The sequence below is a fragment of the Adiantum capillus-veneris genome, chromosome 4 (genome assembly GCF_014529385.1).
Source record: "Adiantum capillus-veneris isolate H3 chromosome 4, ASM1452938v2, whole genome shotgun sequence".
NCBI lineage: Eukaryota > Viridiplantae > Streptophyta > Polypodiopsida > Polypodiales > Pteridaceae > Adiantum > Adiantum capillus-veneris.
Window position 1 is genome coordinate 1,775,857 of NC_140934.1, and position 15,047 is coordinate 1,790,903.

The 15,047-nt window shown below is 42.1% G+C and overlaps 1 pseudogene across 1 annotated transcript in view; it reads left to right on the plus strand.

Moving 5' to 3' along the window:
* The window catches only part of LOC147458608 (cysteine protease ATG4B-like), a 30,808-nt pseudogene extending 19,725 nt beyond the window's left edge, over positions 1–11,083 (plus strand). Inside the window, exons 3-6 of the transcript XR_015187759.1 lie at positions 8,530–8,585; positions 8,655–8,725; positions 8,804–8,893; positions 10,649–11,083. The product of XR_015187759.1 is annotated as a cysteine protease ATG4B-like (transcript). The remainder of the gene's footprint in view (positions 1–8,529; positions 8,586–8,654; positions 8,726–8,803; positions 8,894–10,648) is intronic.
* The last annotated feature ends 3,964 nt before the right edge of the window (positions 11,084–15,047 follow it).

Genomic DNA, 15,047 nt, shown 5'->3' on the forward strand with positions numbered 1-15,047 from the left:
AAGCACGTTCCCAATGAGGCTCCTAAAGGGACTCAGGAGTCAGCCAACGCAGGGAAAGATAAAGCTACAGCTGAATCAGAAAAAGGACCAGCAAAGAAATGGAAAAGACGTTTTCCTCGCAAGTCAGAAGAGCAAAAGAAGGTCCTGAGGACAGAGAACAAATGCTTCATATGTGAGCAGCCTGGCCACATTGCTTACAATTGTCCTACAAAGAAAAGGCAAGTTGATTCTGATGACAAGGAAGACAAGAAAGGAAAGAAGCCCATGCCTGGTCTAGTGCCGGATATGGTGGGCGACAAGCCAAATTCAGATGCAAGTGAGCTTTGCAGAGCATGGGGAAAGGTCAGGGATCAAACAGTGCTTATCTTCTTTGATCCAGGTGCCAAAGCCAAGTTTATTTCCCCAGAATTGGCTTCAAAGTTGGGAATCAGGCGTGAAGAGATGGGGTATACAGCAGAGGCAGGTTTGGCATGTCCTGGCCGTACAGAGGCCGTGATGCCCATCATTGGAAAGTTGCGTCTACATATCCAGTCCTATGTAGATGCTGAAGAATTTTACATCATGCCACTGGACGGATGTGATGTGTTGTTAGGTATTCCTTGGTTGTTTCGTGTACAGGGAATCATGGATGCCTACAACAAAAAGATCACTGTACAGAGTAGGGGAAAGACTCACATTCTGGATGTAAAGCTTAAAGGGGAGTCTATTCCTACTGTATCAGCTTTTGCTATTACTTCTGTAATGAAAAAGCATCTTTCTGTGTACTTGGTTTTTGCACGTGAAGTGTCAGATTGTGATGAATCAAATTTATCTATGCTAGATAAAGAAAGGTCAATGTTTTTACAACAGTATAGTGACTGTTTTTCCGATTCATTACCGTCTCAATTACCGCCAGAGAGACCCGAGGACCATGCGATCGATTTGGTGCCAGGCAGTAGCCCACCAAATCAGCCTCCGTACAAGGTTAGTGCGGCTCAGCAGAAAGAGATAATGGGCCAAGTACAGGAGCTGTTAGAAAAGGGGCTGATTCAGCCCAGTTCATCTCCATTCTGTTCTCCAGTGTTGTTGGTGCAGAAAAAGAATGGCTCATGGCGTATGTACATAGACTACCGTGCACTGAACAAGAATACCATCAAGAATAGGTTCCCTATACCTAGAATTGATGATATTATGGACAAATTAGAAGGAGCAGCTATGTTTAGCAGGATAGATCTAAAGTGTGGGTACCATCACATCCGCATTAGATCAGAGGATGTACACAAGACTGCTTTTAGAACAACGTTTGGCCTTTACAAATTTTTAGTGATGCCCTTTGGTCTCACAATTGCTCCTGCTACGTTCAATAGGATGATGGACATAATTTTCCGTCCACACCAGCAGTTTGTTGGTACATTCTTTGATGTTATGATAGTCTACTCAAAGAATGAAGAGGAGCATAGGCATCACTTGGCCATTGTGTTCGAAGAGCTATGCAGTCATAGGTTGCTCATCAATGCAAAGAAAAGTGAGTTTTTTCTGGAAGAGATTCACTTTCTGGGACACATTGTCTCAAAGGATGGTGTCAGAATGGATCCTGCAAAAGTTGAAGCGATCAAGTCATGGCCAAATTTGAAGACGGTGCACAATGTCCGAAGCTTCTTGGGACTATGCTCCTATTAGAGAAGGTTTATCCGAAATTTCGCTGAGATTGCTTCACCTTTACATGCTCTTCAAAAGAAGGCAGTCACCTTTAGATGGACACAGAAAGAGATTTCAGCTTTTAATCTCTTAAAGGAAAAGATGACTTCAGATCCAGTCATTGTGTTGCCAGATCTTAGGAAGTCATTTGTGGTCCAATGCGACGCCTGTGGTAGTAGCATTGGTGCAGTGCTAATGCAAGATGGCAGGGTACTAGCCTATGAGAGCAGAATTTTGCAAGGGCCAGAGATGACCATGCAGGTCTATGAGAAAGAGTTTCTGGGTGTGATTCATGCGCTCTTAAGTTGGAAACACTACCTGCTAGGTGCAGACTTTGTTGTCCAAACGGACCATCAGACCTTGCGATACTTCTTGACACAGACAAAGTTATCTGAGAAGCATATGCGATGGGCAAATATCTTGTCCATGTTCCATTTTCAGATTGTGCATGTGGAAGGCAAGAAGACTGTTGTGGCTGATGCCTTGTCAAGGAAGCCACAAATTTCAGCTGTGTCGATTCCTTATCATCATGAACTTGATGATATGAGAGAACAGTATGCAAATGATGAAGATTTTGCAAGGGTCTTCGAGCAGCTAATGGATGGACAACGTCATGAACACTATCTTCTCAAAGATGGGTTCATGATGATGCATGGCAGATTGTGTGTCACATAGCCATTACGACGCAAAGTGATGGAAGAGAGTCATGTCCCACCGTATGCAGGGCATCGTGGTATCGATGCTACAGTTAAAGCGGTTGAGACATTCTTCTATTGGCCTACATTGAGAAGAGATGTGGATGCCTTTGTGCGAGAATGCCTAATATGCCAAAAGGTCAAGTTTGACAGGCAAAAGGCACCAGGGTTATTGCAACCACTACCTATTCTAGATAAACCATGGGAAAGTATTGCTATGGATTTTATCTTTGATCTTCCGAGAACGCTGACAGGAAACGATGGTATTTGGACCATTATTTGCAGATTTAGCAAATAGGCTCATTTTATTCCTGTCAGGAAGAAGATAAAGCCAGATCAGATGGCACGCTTGTTTATGAGCAATATTTTCAAGTATCATGGCATGCCACAGTCGATTGTTAGCGACCGTGATCCACGCATGACAAGTTTGTTCTGGAGAGGCTTGTTTGAGAATATGGGCACCACACTCAAATTCTCTTCGTCATCTCATCCTCAAACAGATGGGCAGTCAGAAGAGGCAAATTCTACTGTCCTAGATCTGCTGAAGTGCTATGTCTCAGAGCATAAAGGAAAGTGGGAGCAGTATTTGCCATTGGTGGAGTATGCATACAATAATACAATGCATTCATCAGTTGGCAAGGCACCTTTTGAGATAGTTGAAGGTGGTAAGAAAGTTCCTCCCATACTGCATACAAAGGACAAGATATTTGAAGCAGATAAGTATGTTCAGGACATGGATGAAATGTACAAGAAGGTCAAAGTGGCCTTAGAAAGGACTTAGGCAAAGCAAAAGAAAGCAGCTGATCATCACCGTCGTGAAGTGGTATATTCACTTGGTGATTGGGTGCTTTTACGCTTTGAAAAGGCAAGGTTAAAGAAGATGAAGGGCAAGGAAAGACTGTTTCCAAAGCTCAGCATGCGTTACTATGGGCCTTTTCATGTGTGCGACATAATCAGTGATGTTGCATATAGGCTGAAATTGCCTGACAGTTGGAAGATTCACAATGCGTTTCATGTGAGTCTTCTCAGACCCTATGTGGGTGATGTGCCAGAAGATATGCCAGCTGAAGATCAGCCGGAAGTCGAGGAACTTGACGAGATCTTGGTCCCTGAACAGATTTTGGCACACAAAGAAAGGAAAGTGAAAGGCAAGGTTGCTAGGCGTTACGTAGTAAAGTTGAGAAACTATCCACCAATGGATGCTAAGTGGATGGAAGAAGGTGAACTTGCAGAATCACCAACTATGTTATCACTTTACCTTGAAGCCTTCGATTTGCAACCTACCTTGACCCCTTGAGTTTCAAAGCTACATGGATTGTCAGTGTGACAATGGCTTCTGAAACAAATGATGTACATGGTATTTAAACTGAGCTCAAATGAAATACCTGTTACATGAATGTTAGAGCTGTACAGATTGTCAGTTTGGCAATTGCTCTTATGGAATGTCCAAAAGTTTGGTTAGTGCCATAGAAGTGAGTATTTCTTGTCAGTTTGTCAAGGATACAGTAGTTGCTTCTATTAAAGAGTACATGTGTAACTGCATTCTTAAACTGTCGGTTTGGGTATGCTCGAAAGTGTTACGGGATCCAACGTGTACTATAAGACAGTGGCAAAATGTGCAGCTACCATTTTGTCATTGGAAAGTTAGTGACTGAAAGCAATGGCAGAGTGCGAAGCTACCACTGTGTCATTGGGACAGGGTTCACATGCAGGCAATACATGTGTCGACGAGGTGTTGAATACACTAGGGTTGACAATGAGCATGTATGTGTCGTACATGTGTCGACAGGTGTTGAATACATCAGTGTTTGACTAGGAGCATGTACGACATAGATGCAAACGAGGACGTTTGAGATTTCAAGAGGGGGGTATGTCACCAGCGTGTGACTACTATCTATCCTTTTTGTTGATTTCTTTCTTATTATCTATTTACTTTCACTTTTTGGAAACACCCCTCGGGAAATCTAACTGCCCTGCATTGCATAGCTAGTGTGGAACTGTCCAGAGGGAGTCCAAGCCTGAGGGCAAGAGAGCACTAAGGTTGGACAAGGACTATGGTTAGCCAAGTGGGGTCATTGACTAGCCAAAGTGGAATCCTTTGCTACAGAGGCTACATTTCAGTTCTGGATGTGGCCGCAGTGTACAAAGAGGGTCGGATGACCTAGAAAGATACAATGGCAGCATCTCCTAAAATTTAGGGAAACTGCTCTTTTGGGACCTGAAAATGTGTTGGCGTCATTACCTCCGGAATGACAAGGGGAACATTTTCTTGCTCTGCTGCAAAGTCAACTGACGTACCAGTTGAGATATTTTTAGCCGGGAATGCCCAAAGTCGGAAAATGTGCCATGTGGCACTCTGTGAGCATTCTGCTACTCCTGGCCAGAGAGGGGGCACCTAAAATGAGAGAGGAGGCTGATTTTCAGAATTTGTCACAGGTTAAGAGCTCTGGAGTGCTTGCTTTCCCTCCTATGTAAAGTGCGGTGCCAGGAGTGATGCCCTGCACGCTACGCACTGCCCTCTCTCTCCCCTTTGGCAGTATGTTATGCCCCTCTAGTGGGCTCTTCATTTGACCAATGTACAATTGTGTGGGTTCATGCGCGATTGCCGAGGCAAGAGCCTCTTGCACAGGTACTGGATTAGCTAGCGGCTAATCCCCCCGCAGGTACAGGTGAATTCGGAGAGGTTTCACGCCATAAATCTCGTCCGATTCAAAGGGCAAGTAGCCCTACAGGTGCGGGAGCTCGAGGACTTGCTACGGATGCGACCGGCACGCGAAACGGAGCCCGAAACAGTGAATTACAGCCTGCTATGTATTTTTGCAGGTTTAGGGTTTTGGCCCTAAACGGACCCTAATACCCCCAGGAGGTTCGGGGACGCAAGGGGACCGCTGTACAGGCGATCTGGCGCATTTTCAGGGCTGAAAACAGAGAATTCAGCGTGCTGCAGATTCTCGCCAGGTTTTGCAAAGTGCCCGTATGCGTCGGGAAAGTCAGTCAATGGGTGAGAATACTGACTGTGAAGGGTTGTAGTACAGTTATGCTACCGAAATCGGGTTGGAACAGTGGAAATTCAGCCGAGTTTGTGCGGGGCAGCCTTTAGGGATCCACAGTGTTTATTCCCTCTTTTGAACAATAAAGAAATACCGAAAGGGGCGCCTAAGTTAGGGGCCAATCTGGTGTCGGTCTACTCATACAGGTGCAATCTAGCAGCCTGTATCCCTCTCCCCTTTGTTGTGTCTTGAAAGTACAGGTAAAATAGACGACTAATAATGGGTGAAAGCTAAATCAAGGTTTGAAGTAAAGTCTACTGCCCTTTTTGGATTGAACAGGCCGGTTACAAAACACACTCAAAAGACTTTGCACATCAAAATATGATGATGTGGCACCTGTACGGACGTCCCCGAATTCGCGGCGGATTTTAGGGAAATCCGGAAATTTTAGGAAAGTGATTTTTTGGGGTCATCTTTTCATATTTGATGCTTTTAGGCTTTGGGCCTTTAAATATGAGCCTTGGGGGCCCTCTCTGGCACTTTTTAGCGCGTAGATTGCAGAGCAGGTGCTCCTCGGCTGTTGTACTTTGTGAATCGGCAGTAATATAAAGAATACCGAAAAGGGCGCCAAGGTTTGGGGCCAATACTCTCTGGGGTGGAATTCCGCCACTCTGTGTCCCGTGTTGTCTCTCTCTCTCTCTTTCAGTTCAGTTGTTATTGAAGTGCTAAAAGTGTGTTCAGTTTGTTCTTTTCTATTGGCACGTGGTTCCCGCCTTGTGACAAACCCACCCGACATCCCCCTCCTCCCCCCTTAGCCCCTACCCCATAAGCAACATTTGTTACAATTTTTTAGTATCACCCCCCTAGCCACTCTCCCCACTACATCTATATGTGCCATTGCAGGCATCGTACCCTCTTAGATAGAGGAGCCTCTAGTGTATACGTTTTCTTGGTCCCAAAGGTCATTTGACCTCCGAGGACGATAATGGAATCTATCTATCTATCTATCTATCTCTTTGTAAGGTGCAACGGAAGTGAATGTTGAACTTTGCTCAAGATGAGTGCTCCAAATTGTGCTCAAGGGTTCCTTTTACTTACGGAATGGAGAGCCTTCCGTTCCTTTAGTGAGAGAGTGTAAATGATGACAAACAAAGTGAATGACACTGTGAATGAAGGTGCAGAGAGAGAGAGAGAGAGAGAGAGAGAGAGAGAGAGAGAGAGAGAGAGAGAGAGAGAGAAGAATACGACACCAAAATGTTGTCAAACCCTCCTCCAAGGGCCCCGCTCTCTATGGCGAGAGAGGTCTATGCTATTGATTGAACAAATCTGGTACAATGGTCTAGAAGCAATGGACTTGCCGACAATGTCGACAACAATGATGACGGCGGCGAGACGGGCTGAAAACTGAAAACGCTAGGGGCTGAAATCTGCAAATCTGCTGAATTCTGACAGTGTGTCGGCGAGGATGGCGATGGTGACGACGCAATGACGATGCGCTGAAAACGCAGATGCTGAAATCTGCGAACAGCGGGCTGAAACTGAGAACAATGGTTGATCTGACCGTGCGGCGAGGATCTGCTGCGGGTAGGTGAGATCTGCGAGGTTTGGGGCTGATCTTGCGGAGTAAGTGCTGAAAATAGAAAACACTGATGCTAGGGCTGATTCTGTCGCCGGGAATCTGCAAAACGCTAGAGTGATATGCAAACTGCAAAAACGCTAGGCTGGTTCTGTGATCTGCTAACGCCAGTCAATCTGCTATAGAAATGCCAAGGCTGATCTGCTGTAGAAAAACGCTGGCTGGTCTTGATGGCTGAAAACGCTAAGGAAATCTGCCGGTCTTGCTGAGAAGGTCACTGCAAGTGTAGGTACTTCTGCTGCCTCTTCTGCCAGAAAGTGCTAGCGCTAGGTTTCTTTTATAGAGATTAGCAAATTTGCCGTACCCAGTTTCCCAACAAAGTCACTTGTTAATAATAAGTGAAAAATGGCTAAAATAGGAAAAATGCGTTCTGTGCATTGTAAAATGCTCATGGTAACTACTGATTGTAATGCTGATGATCATGCTGTGTGCAACCAGAGGATATGCAACTCTCTAAGTGCTTGGGCATGCACGGTTTGTGAACAGACTCACAAAGGTGCCAGAACACTTCCTAAGCTGACCTGAACCCTAGACCTGAAGTAGCTTGTCCACATGCACATTGGGTAGATGTGCACGTGATTCTCTCTCTCTCTCTCTCTCTCTCTCTCTCTCTCTCTCTCACAGCATTTCTCTCTCCTGCCCTAGATGACTCCACACCTGCAATGTCTTTGCAAATTGAGGAGATCTCGGCGACGTGGTTTCTCTCGGAGATTCCAGATACGGATGTCGCTGAAAAGTGTCCGCCATCGGGTAAAGAGGTGGTGCACCTGTTGTTGCTGTTTTCAGCCATAGCTGTTTATCTTCCGCTGCCACCTTTAACAGTGATTGGAGATAATATAGCTAATGTCCAAGCTATATGTGATAAAGTGACGACCTTTCACTGATAAATTGTGAAGTAAAGGTTGTATATTGTCCAAGTTTCGAAGATTGTGTTTAAAGTTGTCGTCTGATGTTTCAGTTGAAGCCCTTACATTGTAGATTGTCATTATAGGTAATAGCTTGTTTTACATTTTAACTAATTGAACTTTTGTCCTATGTCTTTCTGGTTATGAGTGTTAGTAAGTTTAGGGACCCAGTCTTTGTTCTATCTTTTGTTCTTGGTGTGAAGGAGAGTAAAATTGAGTTTTGGTAAAAAATAGATCATTCCCTTTCATGTATGTAATTTATCTTGCCCAAATTATCAAGCTCAATTCATAATGCCAATCTTTTGCGTATTCCATCGGAGTTGCGGTTGTTTTTAAGTAGAATAGTCTACGTATCATCTTCTTTCTTCATAGATTTATGCGTCACTTGATTGTTTTTTGTGCATAATTTTCTATTTAATCTTGTGAGCGTATAGTGCAGCAGAAAATTTCAAGTACCATGGGGCAGTCTATGTGAAACATGGCTTTTGTATAATGTCTTACCAGAGGAAAATGAATTTGTTGCTGAAATGATGTGCTAGTGGCTCATCTTCTTTGGTCACTTCTCATTCAAGGCTTCCAATGATCTTGTTTGTTCAGCTTCAATTTTACTTTTCACTTTGCCACAGGTCTGTCTAGTATCACCAGATAATCCAAAGGCTGATACAAGCACATACCAGTGCAGGTTGGTATTTGTATGCTCTTTATCTAAGAAGCTAATCACGGTTTCTTGATGGATGTACCACCTTCGTAGGAATGTGAAACGAATGCCAATGGGTGCTCTTGATCCATCTCTCGCACTCGGCTTTTATTGTCGGAACCAAGGTCAGCATATAAGATTAAGCTTAGCTCAAGTCAGCATATAAATCGTGGAATTGTGATTTGTTTTTTGGGATAATGCAGAAGATTTCAGGGACCTGTGTGAGAGAGCCCTGGAATTGGAAAGAAAGGGAGACGGGGCTCCGATGTTTACCATTTCACAAAGCAACAAAGGCAAGTCTTTGGTACACGATAGTCATATTATGTGCTCAGAGGAAGGATGGCAGATGTTATGATGTTAGTGATTGATAATGCCCTTGATACGATCCTCTTTTTCTGATATCAAAAGATGTATACACTATCCTTCTCTTGTGACAATGTCTTCCTTAGTATGTAAATTTGAAGATATGTACACTAACTACCAGCTGGCGAATTTTCTTCTGTCAAGTGCAATGGCGATTTTTTGAGGAAGGTGCATGTGTAATAGCTTACAGCAGTTAGCACATGCAACACACGCGCATGGGGAGATTATGGATGACTTTGACCAACCCTGACTGAGACTGCTTCAGAGTATGGGGACTGGTAGAGGATTGGCATGTTCCATTATGTAAGCAACATGAGCTCTTTGAAAATTGAGAGGAATTGTGGATCTTCAACTCCAAAAGATAGATATGTACGCTATATACCAGCTGACAGAATTTCTTGAGTTAAGTGTAATGATGTCTGAGGAAGCTGCATGCTTGAGGGCTATGGTACATTTCAGCAATAGCACATGTGACCCGCACTCAAGCTGAGATTAGGGATGGGGCCATGACTAAGATTGAGTATGGGGATTGTCAGAAGATTGGGACGACTGTTATCAATGGTCTTATCAGAGTTTTGTATCTACTCTTCGTTTGCTGATAAAAGGGAATTGTCAATCAAACATTTAGGTAACTTGATGGAGAAGGGAAAAAACCCAATGATTGAAGTGCCGATAAGAATGGGCACTGATGGACCTCGCTGGTTGCTATAGGTACAAATACGTGTAACTGGCAGCAAGTGCACGAATTCAAAAGCACTCCACTTGACTATCAAGTATCTGAAGTGGGTTTCTCCCTTGGACCTAAAGCTTATATTAAGTGGTGGTTGAGCCTAAAAAAACATGGGAGTATTCCTCTTGATCAAGCTCACATAGAAACCATTTACCTAAAGAAATTTCTCGGAGCAGGGCAGAGGAAGGCATAAGCCTCTGCAGGAGAAAAGCATTGATTAAGAAATGAACAGGGAGGATTGGGACAAGAATGTGAAGGGGTAGGCTCTTGCTTGCACATATTGCTGCATTATCTTCAGCCCAAAAAAAAAAAGATCACTTTGGGATTTATTAAAAGTTTTAGACATAGAAAGCAGCACCTTCAAATCTTCAGAAGAGGGGTTTAAATTTGCCTAGATTTTTGAGCACCACACATGCCTGGGTGACTGTAAACCCACAGAAATGGAGCCAAAAGTCAAGAGGTATTGGTTCACAAAAGAAAATATTTGTTCTTCAAAACACCACCGCTTCAAAAGATTTTAAATGGGCCACTATTAAGTTGAGAGGACTTTCTAAGGGCCAAAATGGCTAAACTTATACTTAGCTTGCTTGTTTCCAAGCCACCCTTGGCAGAACTGTCCGCGTAAAAGAAAAGCAACACAGTTATTACCCCAAACAAAAAGTAAAACAAAAGATTCTTGCAGTTCAACCACATTCGATTTGAGGGATTGAAAGACTTGCATACCATTGGTGCTTGTGAATTTCAATATGAAATTCCTCTTGATGTTGAAGATGATTGTTAAATTTTTGGTGCTTCTCTTTGGGTGTCCTTCAAGAATTTATTTGGCTCTTTGCAATTGCTTCATGTGTTTGGCATAAGATGACACGAAATGAAGTAGCTATCAAAGTAGACAACCAAAACAATTGACACACATGATTGCACAAAGGGAATTGAAAATGGCTTGTTTGTATTTCAGTGTCAAGGGAAAACCCTTCAAGCAAATGTAGAGATTGACAAATCATCCAAACGAAGAAACTTGCTATTTGCCAGCTTGTGGAGCCTTTGGATGGAAGAGTGGATCTTTGAGTACGATAAATCAAATGGAGAAAAGATTTTGTCATAGACATTGTGCACTTATAGGAAACTGTGATGGTAGAAAAGCTTTGTCCAATGTGAATGTCACCTTGTAGTTACCAAGTAGCATGCTATTTGAGAATGTCTTGTGTTGGTTGTGTTGAATCTCTACGGGTATGATTCCAATGAAGGCAATATTTTCAATCAATTGTCTTAGTGTAACACTAAATTCACAATATCTTGAGCCAATTGTTGTTGTAATAGTCAAATTGTTCTAGGTATTTCCCATGGGCTTACCATGTTGCTTAGTTGGAAATTTGGCCCAGTTTGAATAATCAACGGCTTAATAGCACCAATTAGATAGTTGGGGGTCTTGGGCTTGATATGGATATGAATTGATTGCTTTGTTTGTAATGAACTATAGAAGCTCCAATAGATGCTGGAACTTCTGAAGGTGTGCTTCCAAGAGATAGTGGGAATCATTTGAGAAGCAAGTGAGGTGATTTCACCAAATAAGAACCATCTCTAACGAGGACTTCTAGGTCTCACAAAGCGTTTGTAGGTTCATCATCATGATGCATGTGATGATTGGTATGGAAGCAGTTATTTTATTTTATGCTATAAAAAATGGTAGCTTCCATTTTCTTCTCGTGCAACATATTTTTGATATCGATGACGAGTTTTTTTTGTTGTTACGCATGCTCTTGATTCTTGCACTATTGCGATACTATCCATAGAGACCCTTTTACCAATGTTTACATAGAAAAAAAAATCATACTAGAATGGAATAAAAATCCATCATTGTAATCCATCCATAATGTGTCAATACATTAGGGAATTTGGGACGTCATTTGGAGGGCCTTATTGAGGAGAGAGAAAAGGAGGAGCATCCAATGAACAAAAAGCTAACCTAACGTAGGAATAGGAAGAAATAAATCAAAACATGCAAAAGAAACAGGAAAAACATTAGGTAAAACCTCTTTTTTACGGTGTTAAGGTATCTATGTGTGGGACCTAGGTCTCAATGTAGTTAAGGTACTGAAAGATAGCTACGATAATGTATCATACTCTTGCCACCAAAAGCTCTTGTTCCATTATCCAAGCGTTCAAAATTGAATTTCCCTCCATTGCAAGCAAGTTAATGCTTTCTTCTACCACTCAGAAAGAGCCAAGGTTTCTTCTTCTTCTTCTTCCCTCCCTAATAGCTCTAGGGGTTGTTGTGCTCTCTCCCAAGCCAGCCTCGCCATTAGTCTCCCAAGGAGGCAAAGTAGCACCATAAACTCTATCACTATCTCAAACTCCATCAATATAGGTAGTCAATGGCAACAACAGACAGTATACAAAGTTCTTGAGTTCTTATGCAACCAGGAAGGAGGAAAATATCTTCAACATCAAATCTATTTCACTTAGCATGGAAAGCACGAGTGCTAGATTTCAAAGTGGAGGTGGGCAAGAAAACTGTTAAGGAGGTTTTGGTACAGCATGTCTATAGTTACTCCGATGTGATTGCTAATGGTTTCATTGACTTATCATCCTCAATGCAAACATAAGTGTGTTCATAGCCTTCCAACTCTATTCTTTCTTTCAGACCTTGTTGTTCTCTTAATTTCTTTTTTCTTTTTGAAGACATAGAACAATATTAACAGAGGTAGATCAAGTTCTCAAAAGTTCTAAATTCTATTCAATAGTTAAACTAGGTGGTCTATTGAAGAAATGGGAGCCAGTGGAGTGTATTATAGGTCTTATCTCTGTAATCCACGTTGACATTGGTGTTTTACCATATGATGGAAGAACTAGCAAGAGTCTTGCAAATGAGGGAATTTTCTTCTATGAGCATTTCTACTAGCTCAACCAAAAAAATCAAAAATAAAAAAGGTACTCTGGTTAAACTCCCTCTCCCTACCAATTGGAGTTGTATTGACTGGCCACAATTCCGGACACCACAATGTCTGAAGCTCTCAGAAGCAAACTGTTTAGGGATGTGCAGGTCCCTACGAAATTCAGTGCCCACTAAATTGATAAAGATTGCTAATTTTTGTCCTATAAGTTTATTTGTGAAACTATTTCACACTTGCCACATACATGTTGCAAAGACAATGTTAGTATGTAAATCTCTAGAGGCTTGCTTTTGTGACAAGCTTCTTGATAGAGGGTGGTATATTAAATAGGTTGACGATATACATTGCGAGGTTGCAATGGACACTTTGGTGGCCAAGTACATGATTGGCATATAATCTCTTCTCATCTCCTTCTGATACTAGCGCTCTCAAATTGTTGCAAGCTACTCTAAGTTTATTCCTATTGATCAAGAGTTGGCAGGCCTGGAGAACAATGGTGTCATAGATGTGGAGGTATTCGACAAAGAGCTCGACCTTGTGATAGTGGTCACAATAAGAGAGCAATGCAACCTTCTGCAACTTCGGCACGACATCGTGGACGAGATCGCAGAGAACGAACCCTCACAATTCTATTTCTTAATTGATGGACGCAAAGTAATGCAACGAAGGGGAAAATAGATTATCTGTAGAGAACTAATTGGCCGAGTCCAAATCATGCCAATGTAACTTGAATGAATTCCATTGGGCGTAACTTCTTCTTTACTTGAAATCTATATTCATAACTTCCATTTCAATGTTTCTTGCAATTTAAATCTTTTGTTTCAATTGTGAGATGATTCTCACAATTTGGGTATATCTTTATTTCAATTGTAACATGAAACTGTCTCACTACCTCTGTCCCTTTTTTAGGTGGAAGTGTGATCAGTGTATATTTTGAACAACATATGCAGAGTTTGAAGTATAATCTCTCTCTCTCTCTCTCTCACACACACACACACACACACACACACACACACACACACACACACACACACACACACACATTTTCATGCCACCACATTGAGAAGTACAAAGAATCATATTAGTGTACATAATCAACATTTCCGAGAGTATTTATAAGTACAAATTCTGAAACAGTCAATGGGTTGAAATACAAATTCTGGAGATAAGGGATCAAAATGTCCTCTAGATAAAATTCATGCTCATGACCTTCAAATGAGGGTGGGAAGAGAGTGGTACCCGGTGGATTTAGCAAGCCCTTATGGGGTGTGTCATCTATCAACAAAGTGTTGATATCATCATGTGGGACATGGATTATAAAAAAAAGTTTATAGTATAGGAATATATCTAGTTTGGTAGGGTGGTAGTGGCTGTCAATGAAACCACACTCCTTCTGTGAATACAAAAAATCAAATTGCGAACGTTCAATTCCCGCTATGTTGCAAACCATATCTACAAGGGGATTGAGGTTTCTCTGTAGCATAGAGGACCATATTGCAACCCGAACCTTGGAAGTAGAACCTGTATAAATTCCTCGGTTCTCTGATGCACAATGGCTCTGTGATTGCCTATCTTGAAGGTGCGCGGGTTGACAAGTTCTGCGTGGGGATCATACGGCTCCTGAAACAACAGCAATCCGTTGACGTCCAAAATAATTAGTTTTTGCAAACATTTTGTAAACAAATAAGTAGTTAGACAATAGGTTGACTTTCATATTATTTTACATTGGTTATTACCAAAACAATCATGTCAAGATCTAGCAAAGGTCCATATTGGGTTTGCCTGCCGTGGAGGTTGTCTTTTCCAATGTTGACATCCTCAAGCTTCTTCTCTTGTTCTTTTGCTATTTGAGACTCTTGTGTCTCCAGTGTTGAGGACTACATTGAACCTGAATTAGCTTCTAATGTGCTATAATTTGTTTGTGTTTTAGGCCTCCATGACTCTTGATTTTCAAGCTCAATAGGTGGAATTGTGATAGAGGTGTGCTTTGCTTGAGGATTAGGGTGTTCTTTCTCAGCCCCTCCCTCTGCATAAACTTCTTCCTTCTGAAACCCTCTAAGCGCAGAGGGAGTTTCAACATTTATTTCTTCGTCAGTCCCTTGATCTGTGTGATCTCGCTCTTGTGTGGGCTTCCCCTCATTTGAAATTATCTCCTTGTCAAACTCTCCCTCTGCAGCATTTCTCTTCTTAGAAGATCCTCCCTCCTCTTGCTCTTGTCCTTTCTCAACTGTACTTATGAGATTTGTTTGTTGCTATCCCTCATCAGTCATCGTTAACTCTACAAAGTGGTCATCCAACAGGGTCTGTTCTGCATCCATGCTCCTGGGATGTGAAATTGCAAGAAGATGCTTGATTATCCAGAGACAAGATTTTGGACTTTTGAGATTGTATAGTGTTAGAGAAACATAATACAAAGTCATTGGTCAAGTTTGGGTTCCATCGGATCCAAATTAGTACTTGATT